We start from the raw sequence: 16028 nt of genomic DNA on the forward strand, positions 1-16028 counted from the left end.
CCAGGTGCCACTTAGGCGCTACAATGCCCAGGGCAGGATGCCCCGGGGCATGGGCAGAGTGCGCGCTGCTTCTGGGCATGTTAAAAACCAGTTACCAAATAAAGCAGAAAGCCAAACAAAGTTCAGATTATAGATAAGGGGAAAAAACCCAGCCCATTTTTATTTTTTAATTAATTGGGGGGGGGCGCCAGAAGGGCGCACAAAACCCTAGCACTGGCCCTGCACAGGAGAATGAGCCAGAACATGTGTTTGTTTAACCTGGATTTACGATTTGGGTCAGGAACTAGGGCGAGTGTTTCTGAGTAAACAGTGGGTGGTAGCAGGCAGCAACTCGCTGATAACAGGCACATCCAGATGGATGTGTTTTTATTCAATAAATACATTTGCCATATGCTAAGATGATGTATTTTAAACCTGCTCCAGTTTCACATTGCACTTTGTACTTTAACATGCGTTCATTATTATAGCATTATAACTGTTGTTGTTGTTGTTGTTGTTGTTGTTGTTGTTGTTTTTTAAGGCTATGATCTGGTCAAAGTACTTTTAAGTTTCATTGACTTAAAAAGGCAAGCGATTCACAGGCCGGCATACTCTCCACTGTAATCAATGGGGCTTAATAGTGCTTAACTTTGCTCACCATGTTTTAAAGAAACGCAATATGTTGGAAAGAAACACCAGAAAGAAGCCCCCACCCCCTTTTTTTTACCAGAGTAGATCATGTTAATAAGTGATTTGTTTTTGTAGTGAAACCAGTGCAACAAGTAACCACGGTAAATTAGAGTATCTGAAAAAGGGGGATTTCCAGCAGCCACTTATATTAGCAGTCTTTCTAGTTTCAAAATGAGAGTATTTTAAAAGGCTGATTTGTCATTAAAAAGAAAGAAAGAAACTGCCTGAACTAATTTGCAAATTGCTGCATACCAACCTAGGGGATTCCCATGTCTGCAAACAAGCCTAAAAAAAAAGTCCCCCCCCCTCCCCTCTGGCCACAACAAACTATATTAACTGTTGCATTTGATTCCTTGTGTTTGCTTGCTCTCCCTTTCAGTGTATCTGACATGTTTGGGCTGATATAAGTTGCTTGAACCAGACTGGTTTGAAGGTTGCAACTCTTCCAATCGGCATGGGAAAGCACGGATGAGTAAGGGTTCCAAGGATTCATGTGGGATGGTTTGGTGATTGAGGACTTCAAGGAGACCACCGTGGGTTTCTTGAGTCAAAGAGGGAAGTGGTATTATTTTAGAATCCACGGTTGATGGATTCGCACTGAACTGGTAAACTTCCCAGTGTTGGGCGCCATGTGCATCTGAATACCAACGGCTGGGAATCGCAACTGGGGAGAGTGCTGCTGTATTCAGGTCTTGCTTTTGGGTTTCCCAAGAGACATCTGGTTTGCTACTGTGAGAACAGGATGCTGGACTAGATAGGTCTTGGGCCTTTTATGTTCTTACGCACTGATGCAAAATTCAGCTGTTGGTATATTTCAGAACTGCCTTAGCCAGTCATCCAGTCCTAATTTACACAGCTATGAGTCTTGCTCCCTTATAATTCAACTATTTAATTTATATAATATTTATATAATTCAACTGTATTTAAAACGGGGTGCTATCAATAAGCAAGCAGAAGTCATTCTTGGAGGCTACTCATGTCAAACATGAAGGGAGATTTTGTTCCTGTTTGGGTCACTTGTTTGAAATCTTTGGCTTGTATTCCACCTGGGATGTGCAGGAGACTATAAAGACTTATTGAGAAATTAGAATTGTGGGGGCACAGTAATCACATATGCATGGGTGAAATTGCATTATTCTCATGAGCTAAGCTTTAGGAAAGCTTTACATCAATCTCAAAGCACTTCCATGCTTCGCGAAGCTCTTGTGTTTGCCAGAGGTCCACACTGTTTCCTACAGTGAATACACGAAGTACGAATGAAAGGAACACTTCCGGAAATGCATGTACCCAAGACTGGATCATAGTTCCCTTCCACGTGTACACAAGTGCTTCAGGGTGTTTTTCTATTGTTCATGCTTTTATGATTCTGCTGTGAAAATTGTAATGCCCATTTCTTTGTGGCAAATGTGACTGCCATAGTGGAGAAAAAGATGACTAAGGAGAGATATGATAGAGCTTTATAAAATTGTAGGGATTGGTAGGGAGAAAGAACGCGTCCCCCCCTCTCAGCACCCACTGAAGTTCAGGATCACCCATTGAAACTGATTGTTAGTAGATTTGGTGGAAGGCAAAAATGGTACACATAAAATTAAGGAATTGGTTGTCATAAGATGTGGCGGTGGTCACTGCCTTCGCTGAATGTAAAGGGAGATGATACAGATCCACTGAAGGCTTGGGTTAGATGGCCATTATCCACAAAAGCGAAATATTCAGAGACAGAGTCCTTCTAAACACCAGTCATGCAGTGGAGGAGTCACAACAACAAAGAAGGACTGTTGCCCTCATGCCCTAGTTGTGGGGTCTCCAAAGGCATCTAGCTGGTCATTGCCGGAAATGGTGTGTGAAGACTGCTAGATGTTTCCTTGGTCTGATAAAGGTGTGCTTTTCTCATGTTATGTTTAAGCTGCTTGAGGGTCTCCTCTATGTGGAGACTGGCTTGAGGGTCCTCTGTGCATCAAACCCACCATGTGGTGTTGCCAGCTGAATCACCCCAACTGCAGATAAAGGAGGGGGATCACATGATGTAATGCTCCCCCCAGCTGCAAACCAACCCCTGAACATAAAAAGCATGCTAAGCACCTTCTTTTTTCCCACTCCTAAATCCAGCCTTCCAAGTTGTTTCACATACCTGCACATCATCTATTATTTGGCCCCACGATTTGAAAAATGAACAATAAAATTCATTCTTAGCATTCCCTAGAGCAGGTGTGGGAAACCTCCCCCCCCCCACATTTGTTGCTGAACTACAACTTCCGTGATCCCCGAATCTTGCTGGGGAGTTGTAGTTTAGGAACATCTGGAGGGCCAAAGGTTCCCCACAGCTGCCCTAGAGGAAGTCTTCCCTTCCTTATTAAACTCTTTATTTATGAGAAGAAGGTTGCATTTCAGTGGCAGGGTATATGTGTTTCCTGCAAAAAGTTCCCCGGCATCTTCAGGTAAGGCTGGGGGGAAAACCTGCCTAAAGCCCCAAAAGAGCCACTGCCAGAAGTGAGACAGAACAAACAATGACCCGTAAGAAACCTTTCTGTGCTTCTTTGAGAGAAACCAGTATTGATTCTATGTCAAGGGGAGATTTAGATTTAGGGGAAGAACAAGGACCAGGTCTGCTGCAGAGAAAGACTACTACACACTGCAGCAACACATCTAAGCAAGGCAATGTCCTTGAGAAACCTTGCTCATGCTTCCTAGCCCAAGTCTCTCAGAAGAGCCCCTCAGGAACTTTTGGTGATCATAACAATGTGGTTTTCAAACGTGTTGCTTTGAAAGGTCAGCTTCATCATCAGCCACCCTCCACCCCTGAACATTGAAAGCATAGAGGACACACATTGACTCATACGTATTGTGCATTGTCTCATTTGCATTTGGTGAAATCCCTGCGTGGGCCCAATTTAGTAACCAAGTACCAATTATCTCCCTAGGCAATACGTACTTTCTAAATGCAGCTGCTGCTGCGCTTTTCTAAAACAAACACTCACCCCATTCTGCCTTGCTAAATCATCCATGGTGCGACTTTTGCTGTTATAAACATGTGGGTTAGCACACGTTCGGAAGAAAAAGAAGAAGGGGAGACAAGCAGCAGCAGATAACTGCCGGGCGAAAACATCCTTCTTCTCCCAGGCTTTTGGCTAATTAAGCAATCAATGGCCTTTTAAAGTGGGTAATGTTTTGTTTGTCATTATGTATTTTTGTGTTTTTATACTGTAAACTGCCCTGCAATCCTCCGCCGAAGGGAGGTATAAAATATACATAGAGACATTAGTCTCTGGTACATTTCTTTTCTTGCCTCCTCCCAATAGGAAATATAATCAGATAATCAGTAGTGAAAGGATGCTAATCTAACTGAAACACAAGGGAACAGCTGTTGCGTCATTTTAACAAATCCTTGCAAGCTCTCTATACTGAGCACTGAGCTGATGCCTCCACTGGCCTTTCATTCATGCTAAACTGATTTACCAAAACTGGGCACAACAGGGCTGGAGACCTATGACCCTGCAAGTATTGCTCGGCTGCTACAGCTCTGACCATCCATGGTAGGTTCCCTACCATACCAATTGAACTAAAGGGTCAGTACAAACAACTATTAGCCGGGTAACAGAGGGCATGTAACCGCTCGGTGTGCTGTCCATCCAAGCACAACCAGGCCACAATTTCACCACACACCTGCACCTCCTGTGAGCAGTGCTGGCCCACCCAATAGAAGAGGTGAATCCCTTGCCTCAGATGGTGGTTCAAGAGGAGCAGCAGATCCGTATCTCCTCGGCCTGTGCACCGTTGCCTAGCCTGCCCACAAAGATGCCCACTGCTGCAGCTGCCACTAACAGTGAAGCATTGTGGGCAAGGTGGCCTTAGTTGTCTTATACACAGTACTGAATCATTTTATTTTTATTGTTTTACATACTGTGGGTTGCATCTAATGTCATACAACCCACATGTCCATGAATTTGAGTGCATCTGCTTCCCCCCCCCCCAACAAAAAGAGGTGCCAGGACTCACCATTAAGTTGTGACAGTAAGTGCCACACTTTTTAACAACAACAAAAAGAGAGGTGCCGGTACTGCCTACCCTTGAGTACCCACTGGGGGGAAAACCCACAGCATGTCATAGTCAGAGGAAGATGGACTGAAATTCCTGGACAGGTCTAACTTAGGTCCATTAAGTTCAATGGGTCCACTGTCTGCGGACGTTAGTTGGGTACAGCCATATACTGTCCAGTTTTGTTTCACTTTTCTTTATACAGCGCTTTGGGGGGGGGGGAGCCATACAATTGCTTTACTCACTGATAACAATTTGTATACACTTTAACATAGGCTAACACTAGAAGCTGTCTTAGATGTTCTTGTTGCTTCTCTGGGGACAGCACCTAATCGTGGGGAACTTTGTAGTTTTTTTTGAGATCCCATGATTAGCGGGGAAGCAGCACACACATATCTAGATTTGCAAATGACGCGTCTATGACCATTACACATTTCCCTCACCCGTTTCAGTCAGTTAGGAAAAGCATGAGGTTGCTTTGTGGTCCATAAACTCAGAACATAATGAGCGTTAGGGGAAAACAAATACATGAAACCCTCACCCGTATGTGGGGTGTGTGTCTGTGTCTGTGTGTGCATGCCATTCACAACAGAGCCCAAAGACAATACGATTTCAGGACAAGTGGTCCAATGTAAACTAAAAAAAAAACCCTACCGTATCTGTCAGCATCATGACAGTATCATTGAGGATCGGCTTTGCCTATTCCACAGAATGTTAAGGCTCTCAAAATGGGCAAAATCTAGGCAAATGTAAGCTCCCTTTCAACATGATGCTATCTATGACTTCTCAGATGTAACTCCCACTAAGCCAAATGAGACTCATGCCCAGGTAAATGTGCATAGGATTGCAGCAGTTGAGTCCCACTGATTTCAATGAAAATGTAAGCATGGGTTTGGGCTTCTCTCATTGAAATCAGTGGAGCTTTATCTGGGCTACATTGTGCAATGTGTTCTGAACAGGTGTCTTGAGAAAAGGAACAGATTGGATGGGGGCCAATAATCAGAATCTGAACAAGTTAAGAGATTTTGATGGTGAATTATGGTCTTGCAGAGGAACCCATAGAGGCAAGGCAGCACGAGAGTTAACAACTTGTTCTGACCAAGAATCGAGGTGGAGTGAAGCCTTTTGAGCTTCTGCATCCAGTCCATGTCTCCTGGGCTCCATACCTTTTTGAGAACTACAATATTTAAAGGGCCTACAGATGGGTACTTCTTCTGTGCTCCCTGTCTGGTGCACTTCCTGGTACAACTTAGTTGAATACCAGCCTCTGAGATTAATTTTAGGTGGTGTACTAAGTGGGAAGAGTCAATAGAACCTGAATTAGGTAGTGGTTGGATGGAATGTACCACCAATGCAGACCTTATGATTTAAATACCTCTCTATAACTCTTCTCCTCCCCACTCCCTGCTTTGCTTAACATCAACCCTTGTGAAGAATTCAAAAGAACTTAGAAGATTGCTCATTAGTTAGCCTAATAAAAGGCATTGGCCTACTATGAATTTTGGAATACTATGAATTTTGGAGGACAAATATCCCAATATTCTTGACGTAGGGAATGAGGGTTTGGGTCAGAGATAGCAGCTTTCCTAAGGACATGTTGTGGCTACTACGGCATAACATATTTGGTGTAAGAAAAGAAAAGAAAAAAGGTTAAACTAAAACCATGCACAAGCTAAGCTGCAGTAGAATGTGTGGGTTTGTATATATACAAAGTGTGTAGGAATGAGGAGCAAAGACAATTGTGAGTGTATTATATATAGCGTATTGTTTTGTAGAAGGGCATACCCATTCCCACAAGAATGGGAATGAGACAACATTTTATTGGATCCACATGTGGTTTAGCTACTTAAAATGCTACATTATGTCGAAGAGAGGAAGTGCCATTGTTAACAATATTCAGTCCAGTCAGCTGGACTCAATAAAATAAATTAAAGCAAAACCCCAACTTAAGCAATGTTTTTTAAGTGAATCAAATCCTTAAACATGAAAAGAATTCTTTCCAACTGGTTCATGATGTATTCCAAAGACACTGCGTTAAACCAGCAATGCTGTGCGGTACAAATTTTACAACCATGCAGGTCTTTCCTGACCAATGTTTTACTCGCAATCATGATTAGATATAAATTTATACAGTACTAAAGAACGTAAAATCTAGTCAACCGCTCTGATGAGCTGTACTTCCTGCGGTGTTCATGTGGAAGCTACTTACACATACGGGGTGCCCCATTTATGTCAACAAAGGGCAACTGGTTCCGTCATACAAAGGAGCGTCCATAGCTGCGCCCCCACTGGAATGAACAGAGCAGCCTTCACAGATGGGTGGTGCTCTAGACACACACCAGAGTCGCTGCACTGGGACGACTGCCTAACATTTCAATTTCATAAAAGTCCAATTTAGGAGCCATTCCTGTGAAGTCAATGAACTGAGAATCTTTAATGCATACCTTGAGCTTCAGGGATGTTGCAGATGGAGAGAGAATCCCTGCAAGACTCCAAATACCTAAGCTCAGTGGAGTCAAAGATTCATGCTTATTATTATTATTATTAATTGAATTCATATTGAGTAAAATGAAATCAAAAGAAGAAGCTGCTGTGAGCACTGCTTTTTCTGGTTCTGTTAGAATCAGGTTGGTGTTAGTAGACTCCTAACCAATCACATTTTCTTTGCCTGAAGTCTTGATCCCGAGGATGAAGGAAGAGGAAGAACCACATGCTAGCAGCTTGCATCCATTTTAGCTTTTATTTTGAACCACACATACAGGTCCCTTGGAGATCCAGTGTTTTTCTCACTACAAACAACTGGTAGGGGATGGGGGTTGAATTTAAACGAGAGGGACATAGAAAGCTGCCTTAGCAGGTGAGACTATTTGCCCACATAGCAGAATTGCCTGCCCTGATTGATAACAGCTCATCAGGGTCTCGGGCACTGGTTTTTTCCCCATTGTCTACTATTTGGTCCCTTTTTTGTTTGTTTCGTTTGTTTTAACACAAAAATGAGAAATAAAAGAAGTCAGAGGTTGAACCTGCAAGCCTTCTTTGTGCAAGAGAGCCCCTGATTCAATCCCTGGCGCCATCAGTATTATTATTATTATTATTATTATTATTATTATTATTATTATTACTACTACTATTATTTTATTTCTATTTCGAAAAGATCAGTTAATGGAGGGATGGAGAATTGGCAATTACAGAAGAGGACGTATACTTTAAGGTGGGCCAATCTCGAAGGCTTTCCTTACCGGTAGCAAACTACCATCGTGACACACTGTGTCTGAGACCAGAAGGCCATCAAATTTGGTACAATGTGTGTTTCTAGGGCAGCACCTCTTTGCTTCCTCTTACCCTATTGTGCTCTATCCTCACCCCCCCTTTTTTTGTATATATTCTGCCACAAAAAGAAATGCATCACTACCTACCGTGTTTCCCACATTTTAAGACACCGTCTTATATTTATTTTACCCAAGAAAACAAGCCTATGGCTTATTTTCGGGGGGTGTCTTTTTTTAAAAAAAAATACTGTACACGTTGCTGCTGCTGGGTCCCACGGACTCAGGGCTCAGGACGTGCAGCAAGCCTCCTTCTCCTTCTGCCACGTTGCTGCTGCTGGAGGCGGCCTGCCGGGTTGGCGCCCAGCTGCGCTGGCACTGGGCATGGGAGAGAGCAGGAGACTGATCAGCCACTGCGGCATTGCACTGCCAGAGACTTGCAGCCACTGAGGAGCTTGCGGCACTGGGGCTTGAGGGCGGCTCTCGCCTTGCCGCCCTTTCTCCCGCTCCAGGGGGAGACACGGCTTCCATCCCCCGTTGCCAAGGAAATGGCCCAGGGGAGAGACGCCAGAACGGAGGGGCCGCCCGGCTGTTGCCACCGCCGAAAACGGCAATGCTTAGGGCCGCCTCCTCCTCGCGCGAGATGAAGTAAGGCCCCTCGAGCGGTCTAGGGCTCGCTTCCGAATGCGCAGGGATAGGGCTGCGCCATTAAACTGCTTGCAAACTCCTTGGAAAAAAGAAACGTGTCCTGCAGAGCGCCAGATCAAGGAGGTGGCCTGTGGGGTTGTCGCCGCTCAGCACCGCGCAGAGCGCCGGATTGAGGAGCCGGTCTGCAGAGTCGGCGCCCAGCAGTGCGGCGCTGGATTGGGGAGGCGGTGCTTCATGCGGAGCTGCTGGGCGCCGACCCTGCAGACCGGCTCCTCAATCCGGCGGCCTGCCGGGTCGGCGCCCAGAAGCACCGCCCAGAGCACCGGATCGAGGAGCCGGTCTGCAGGGTCGGTGCCCAGCAGCTCCGCATGAAGCACCGCCTCCCCAATCCAGCGCCGCACTGCTGGGCGCCGACTCTGCAGACCGGCTCCTCAATCCGGCGCTCTGCGCGGTGCTGAGCGGCGACAACCCCACAGGCCACCTCCTTGATCTGGCGCTCTGCAGGACACGTTTCTTTTTTCCAAGGAGTTTGCAAGCAGTTTAATGGCGCAGCCCTATCCCTGCGCATTCGGAAGCGAGCCCTAGACCGCTCGAGGGGCCTTACTTCATCTCGCGCGAGGAGGAGGCGGCCCTAAGCATTGCCGTTTTCGGCGGTGGCAACAGCCGGGCGGCCCCTCCGCTCTGGCGTCTCTCCCCTGGGCCATTTCCTTGGCAACGGGGGATGGAAGCCGTGTCTCCCCCGGGAGCGGGAGAAAGGGCGGCAAGGCGAGAGCCGCCCTCAAGCCCCAGTGCCGCGAGCTCCTCAGTGGCTGCGAGTCTCTGGCAGCGCGATGCCGCAGTGGCTGATCAGTCTCCTGCTCTCTCCCATGCCCAGCGCTGGCAGGCGGCGGCATGGCTTATTTTCGGGGTATGGCTTAAATTTTACAAAAGCTTTCAAATCCTGCCATGGCTTATATTATGACTACGTCTTAAAAAGGGGGAAACACGGTAGTTCAGTGTATGTCTACATTTTCTCTGAAGAAAATTATCTGAAGAAGTGTGCATGCACACAAAAGCTCATACCAATGACAAACTTAGTTGGTCTCTAAGGTGCTACTGGAAGGTTTCTTTAAAAAAAATTGTTTCGACTACATAAGACCAACACGGCTACCTACCTGTAACTACATTTACCTACAGTTAACATCTTTCATATTATAACCATCCCACATACACAATGGGGGGGGGGAGGAAATGGCTTCTGATGTCAAGCAAAGCACGCACCCTCTTATGGAAACCAAAGAGGATTCAAACAAAGTGTCCAAAAGGGGGGGTTAAATAGCCCACTGATGTTTTTCTGTACTGTAGGATCCATTCAGTTCCTGTGTGTTGCTGGTGTGAACGAAAGAGATTCATTGCTCAGCAAACAGATAAGGCTGAGATTGCAGGAACTGATCAATACCTTGAGATAGGGCATGATGAGAATACCTAGCAACCTCTGCCTTTCTCAAGGCCTGGGAGATGAATGAATTAGGAGGGGGTGGAGGGATGTGTGTGTGTGTGTGTGTGTATGGCAGGTTAACATCCTGCTTTAATTTAGTACGTACTTAGTACAGCAGAGTTAAAGAGAATGAACTGTGAGCCAGGAAGTCTGTGGTTTTTTGAATCTCACCTCAGCCATGAATTCACTCAGTGGCCTTGGGGAAGTGGCTTTAGCACGCTTTATACATTTATGGCGCATACGGTGAATGAGCGTGAGGAGGGGAGAGGATCACAGTGCCAAGCCCTGCTCCCAACTCACATGCACTGGGGTTGGTTTTTTTTGGGGTGTGTGTGTGGAAATGCAGATGTCTTTACTGATGTTATTATTATAGTACAGTATTATGCTTCGTGTTGAACACCGCCTTGTTATATTTTTTTCTGAAAGTGTGATTCCTAAACATTTTAATAAATAAGTAAGCATTCGCTTATATGCATGTATAAACTGTAAAGACACATTCTGGTGTGCTCTTTTTTCTTTTGCTTCCCTTTTTAGCAACTCATAAAACCTGATGAATTTAGGGCAGTTGAAGTGAGGTCATTTCAAAATAGCATGATACAGCCATACAACAGGGATGTCTAAGTCAACTGCAGCCAGACATTGTTGGGAACTCCTCTCAGACCTAGCCAGCATGGTCAGTGGTCGTGATGGATAGCTCAGTCAGCAAAGCATGAGACTCTTAATCTCAGGGTCATGGGTTCAAGCCCCACGTTGGGCAAAAGACTCCTGCATTGCAGGTGGTTGGACCAGACAGGCGTTGTGGTCCCTTCCAACTCTACAGTTCTAGGATTCTGTAGTGGAATCTGTAGTACAACAACAAAGGGAGGACTAAAGGTTCCTCCTTCCTGCCCCCCAAGTGAGTAAAAAAGCAGCCGTTGAAACTACTACCTCACTCAAAGGCAAGATTAAACCAAACATTCCCCTATTACCAAGGCTACCAATCATGAATATGGTTCTCTTTTGATCACCCAACCTACTTGTCTCTCATTAAATAGAGATTCACTAACAATGAATGCGATCTTTATACCCACCAGCATAGGGGAAACTAGGACACCCATTTGGTTATAAAACAGCCTTTGATGAAGGAGCTAGTTTTGTTACCAGGGCTGTGTTGAATTGCCCTCTGTGTTTTATTTCATACAGAGGCTGAAAAGTTTAAAATAATAGAAGAAGAGGGCCTGTTTTTAGTGGAGACTGGAAACTAGACTCTACCTGAACGTTCTGTATCCTGGACTTGGCTTCATTTGTCTGTTTTTCTTAGCAAATCTAAACAAGCTTTTCCTGTTCCTCATGTTTGTGTATATAAAATAGGGGGGGGATTCATTTTTTTATAAAGAAGAAGAAGAAGAAGAAGAAGAAGAAGAAGAAGAAGAAGAAGAAGAAGAAGAAGAAGAAGAAGAAGAAGAAGCTGACATCACAGAGAAAATATCTAGAATTACTGAGTTAAGAGTCATTTTTAATCCAGCAAACAGAAATGTATACAGGTCTGCTTTAAGACCCTTCTCTATTCTATATCATGAGTAGCTAACATAGTGCCCTCCAGACAATCTGGACTATAACTCCCATAAGCCCCAGCAAGCATGAGACAGGCAAAGTACCCCTTGTGACTGTCATTGGCTTAGTGTTCAAATCCCCCCTAAAGGCAACACAAGCAAAAGAAGAAAAGGGGAAGGAGAGGAAGCCACAGATCTGGGATGAGGGGGCTAGGAAAGGAAGGTTAGATCATGGCGCTAGAGGAGAAGGCTACAGAGGGGAAATGAATCTGGGAGGGCAAACAGGCAAAGGAGATGAGGTGTGTATGACCTGGAACTGCAGGGGGGAGGAGGACTAAAGTTCACAGATTGATTTGAAACACCTAGTGGAATTTTTGTTTGCAGGCCTCTCTCTTAAATCATGGATAACACCTCTGGTATAGGGCACTCACCTGATGCTATCTGTGAAAGGTTGCAACATTTGCTTTGGAGTTTGCTTTGGAGGTGCAATTTACTTTCGCACACAACTGGGCAGGTGGAAGATAGCCAGAGGTCACCAGGTCCAGGCCCATACAGTGCCTCCTTTATATCTATATCCAAATGGCACTAACAGAAAAGCCTCCTCCAGCATCGAGCTTGTAGTGCACCAGAATCAGAGAGTAAGAGTGTTGCTAGAGAAACTGGGTGGCAAAAGTGTGTTTAAAGAGAAAATACCTGCATGGCTTGTGCAAGAAACCCAGGGGCAAAGCCAGCAATAGAGGAGGCAGTTCTCAAGTCTGCAAAGAACATTGAATGACCCCACAAGACCATGCATGTTTAAACAATTCAGGATAAAGTGGATATCTTGTGTACACTTGCCTGTGGAGTAAGTCCCTTCTGTATTCAAAGAGGCTTGTGCTACATGCTGGTTGCACTTAGGTCCCATTGAAATCAAGGTCAAGAGCTAGTCCCAAGGCACACTGATTTCAATGGGAGCTGACTCATTTTGTCTGGATCCAACACTCCAGAAGCAACACAATTCCTTACCTTATTCTAGTTGCACCAGCTTGTGCCAATATCATGCCAGAGGCACAGGCCTCCTCCACGTATTCAAAAACCACAAGCCGGCTTCCCTCCTAAAAAATGAGGAAATTAAGGGTGCTTCCAGACATTGACTATTCAGTAGCCCTCAATCACTGCTGTTCTTCTTTTAGCTAGAAGTGGAGCATCAACTCCATTTCCAGATTTCTAATGGCCCATAGTAGGCTAGGTTACTTGAAAGACCGCCTTCTTCTATATGGGGACAGTTTTGGTGGCCCTGTTCCAAAATCACCAGCCAAATGAAGTAAGTCTGCTAACCACCAAGGAAAATGGCTTTTCAGTAGGGATATGCTGGTTTTTTGAAAAGTCTTCACTGAGGTCACCTGGCACCTTCATTCTGGTCTTAATGGCACCAGGTGATGAACTTTCTGTTCACCCACACCTTTTAAATAACTTATTTAGTATTGACCTCTCAGTATTTATGTCAAAACAAAATTTAAAAAATCCTTCCAGTAGCACCTTAGAGGCCAACTAAGTTTGTCATAGATATGAGCTTTCGTGTGCATGCACACTTCTTCAGATAGCTCATACCTATGACAAACTTAGTTGGTCTCTAAGGTGCTACTGGAAGGATTTTTTAAATTTTGTTTTGACTATGTCAGACCAACACGGCTACCTACCTGTAACTAGTATTTATGTCAGTGCTTTAACTTTGGGGTTGCAGTCAATTTTGTTTTCTTGTTGTATTTATACTGTTTATGATTTTACGGGTTTAAGCCACCCATCGATCTTTATGGAGTGGCATGCAACTACCTTTGCAAATCAAAAAATGAAGTAGGCAGCCCTCCTTTTCCCAGCCACATAAATATTGTGCGTGGGGAAAAGGATAAATATTGATGACACTCCCAGCCATATTCCCAAGCATTTTTTTTGTTTTGTTTTTGGTATGGATACATAGGCAATTCTATTTGGTAAGGGAAGGGTTAAAGGGATAGAAGTGATAGGTTAAAGCTGATTCCTAGAGAGGAGAGACAGGTCACAGAAAAGGAAATGGGTAGAGAAATCAGAACAGCAGCAAGAAAGGCCATCTGTACCTGGGGAAATTCCACAGATATGTCATTGAGCTAAAAAGAAACAAACAAAAGTCAGATTTTCTGAGCTCTGAAAAGGAAATGGAAGCTGAACAGGGAAAACGTGAGACGGGGAAGTTTTCTTCATGATATCACGCAGATGCCCACAAAAGGTAAGTGAACAAGGAGTAGCCATTCCTCTGTACATGCTGAGTGTGGAAGCAGCCTAGCATACAGAGAGTTGACTTTATTTGCCTTCTCATTTTTAAATGTTTCGCTTACACCTGGGTCAGGTTTTCCAAGTTTTTCTTGGCAACCATGAGGTCAAGGTTCTTAAAAGGGAAAAAAAGAAAGAAAACTCATAGTTCCACCCAATTATATAACTCCAGGAATTAAGGCTAAAAGAATAGCATTAAGCATCATGAGACTCAGGTTAAGATATTTGCCAGCACTGCTATTCCTTGGCAAATAACTTCAAAGTGTTTCAGATCTACCTATGACTACCATGAACTAGACTTCGGAGAGCTACACTGCCAAGTGTCACAACAACATCATTCACAGAGGCTCAAGGCAAAACCAAAAAGGGATTATCTTAACGACCTTGTGCAGGTTATTAACTGTACTGTCAGTGTGTGTTTGGATCTATGGGTGTGAAATCCCAACCTTATGACTTTTAGTCAACATAAGTTGAAACAACACAACCATAAGTCTTCCCCCTGCCTCCAGCAATACCAAACGCTTGGATTTAGTAGCGACCATTAGCTCTGAGATTTTACTATTGTCCCATTCTCATTTAGGGAACAATGACTGCCAGCTTGGTCAATGTTCTGGCAATTGCTTTGTGTCGCCATGTATCCAAGCAACAATGCCACACTGTGCAACAAGCAGTACACTACCAATGAGGTTTTAATGCTTTTAAGTTGCTACCCAGCATCTTGTATTTTTGCAAAAATGCACTTAGCTGCCTGAGAAAGCCCCGAGAATGAAGCTAGAAGCCAGATACCAAAAGCTAATGGTATAACCTTAGGCATATTTAATCAGAATTAAGTCTTACTACACTGGATGGTGCTTAAGGTTGCTAAGCCCCCTTTCACACATGATTCACACGAAGAGGCAAAGTATGTAGAAAGGGGCTTATGGGGTCATGCCTTGAGCCCTGCCACCAATTACACATGGCTCCATCTTGTCCCACCTGCATGTGCAGGTATGGTCACCTGAGGTGGGAAAACTTCAGTCACAGACCCTGGATCCCGAAACACTAGTCTTACTTTGACAACAGCAGTCCCGCAGTGAAATAAGCAAAATAACCTAGTGACTTCTTCTCTTTCCTCATGTGAAACATGGAATCTCCTCATAGTAGGGTGTCCATTGTGTCTCTGTCTGAGTCACTGAACTGATTGTGCCTCCTTTCACCCTGGAGGTGTGCCCAGGATCATGACTTATGCCAAATCACAGGGATGGTGTACTGGTTACAGTTTCAGACTAGGATCAGGGAGACCCAGATCTCCATTCAGCCACAAAGCTTGTTGACTGTCCTTGGGTCAGACACCATCTGTCAGCCTATGCTACCTCAAAGAATTGTTGTGAGGATTAAATAGGAAGGAAGATGAACTGTGCACACCACCATATTTTACATATACATATTTGGAGCTTTTTTTAGCTGGAGCTCACTGGAGCTCAGCTCCAGCACCTCTCAGGTGGGTGCCACTGCCATTCTAAGAGAACAATAGAGAAGTTCATGGTGAGCTCCAACACCTATTTTTCTAGAATTTTAGCATGCTCTATCTATCATCTATCTATCTATCTATCTATCTATCTATCTATCTATCTATCTATCTATCATCTATCTGGGATGCGGGTGGTGCTGTGGTCTAAACCACAGAGCCTAGGGCTTGCCGATAAGAAGGTCGGCGGTTCGAATCCCTGTGATGGGGTGAGCTCCCGTTGCTTAGTCCCTGCTCCTGCCAACCTAGCAGTTCGAAAGCACGTGAAAGTACAAGTAGATAAATAGGTACCGCTCCAGCGGGAAGGTAAACGGTGTTTCCATGCACTGCTCTGGTTCGCCAGAAGCAGCTTAGTCATGCTGGCCACATGCTCGGCCTGTAAACTGAGATGAGCGCCGCAACCCCAGAGTCGTCCGCGACTGGAGCTAACGGTCAGGGGTCCCTTTACCTCTATCTATCTATCTATCTATCTATCTATCTATCTATCTATCTATCTATCATCTATCTATCTATCTATCTATCTATCATCTATCATCTCTGTCTATCATCTCTCTATCATCTTACCACTACTCCCACACTAAAAGGTTTGTCTTTAGCATAAGAGTGAGCTA

General features: G+C 44.7%; 1 protein-coding gene across 2 annotated transcripts in view; it reads right to left on the reverse strand.

Moving 5' to 3' along the window:
• The window catches only part of BCL2 (BCL2 apoptosis regulator), a 137005-nt gene that overhangs the window by 35960 nt on the left and 85017 nt on the right, over positions 1-16028 (reverse strand). The gene's annotated exons all lie outside the window — the stretch shown is intronic.

Source organism: Zootoca vivipara, chromosome 8, assembly GCF_965207765.1.
Source record: "Zootoca vivipara chromosome 8, rZooViv2.hap1.1, whole genome shotgun sequence".
NCBI lineage: Eukaryota > Metazoa > Chordata > Lepidosauria > Squamata > Lacertidae > Zootoca > Zootoca vivipara.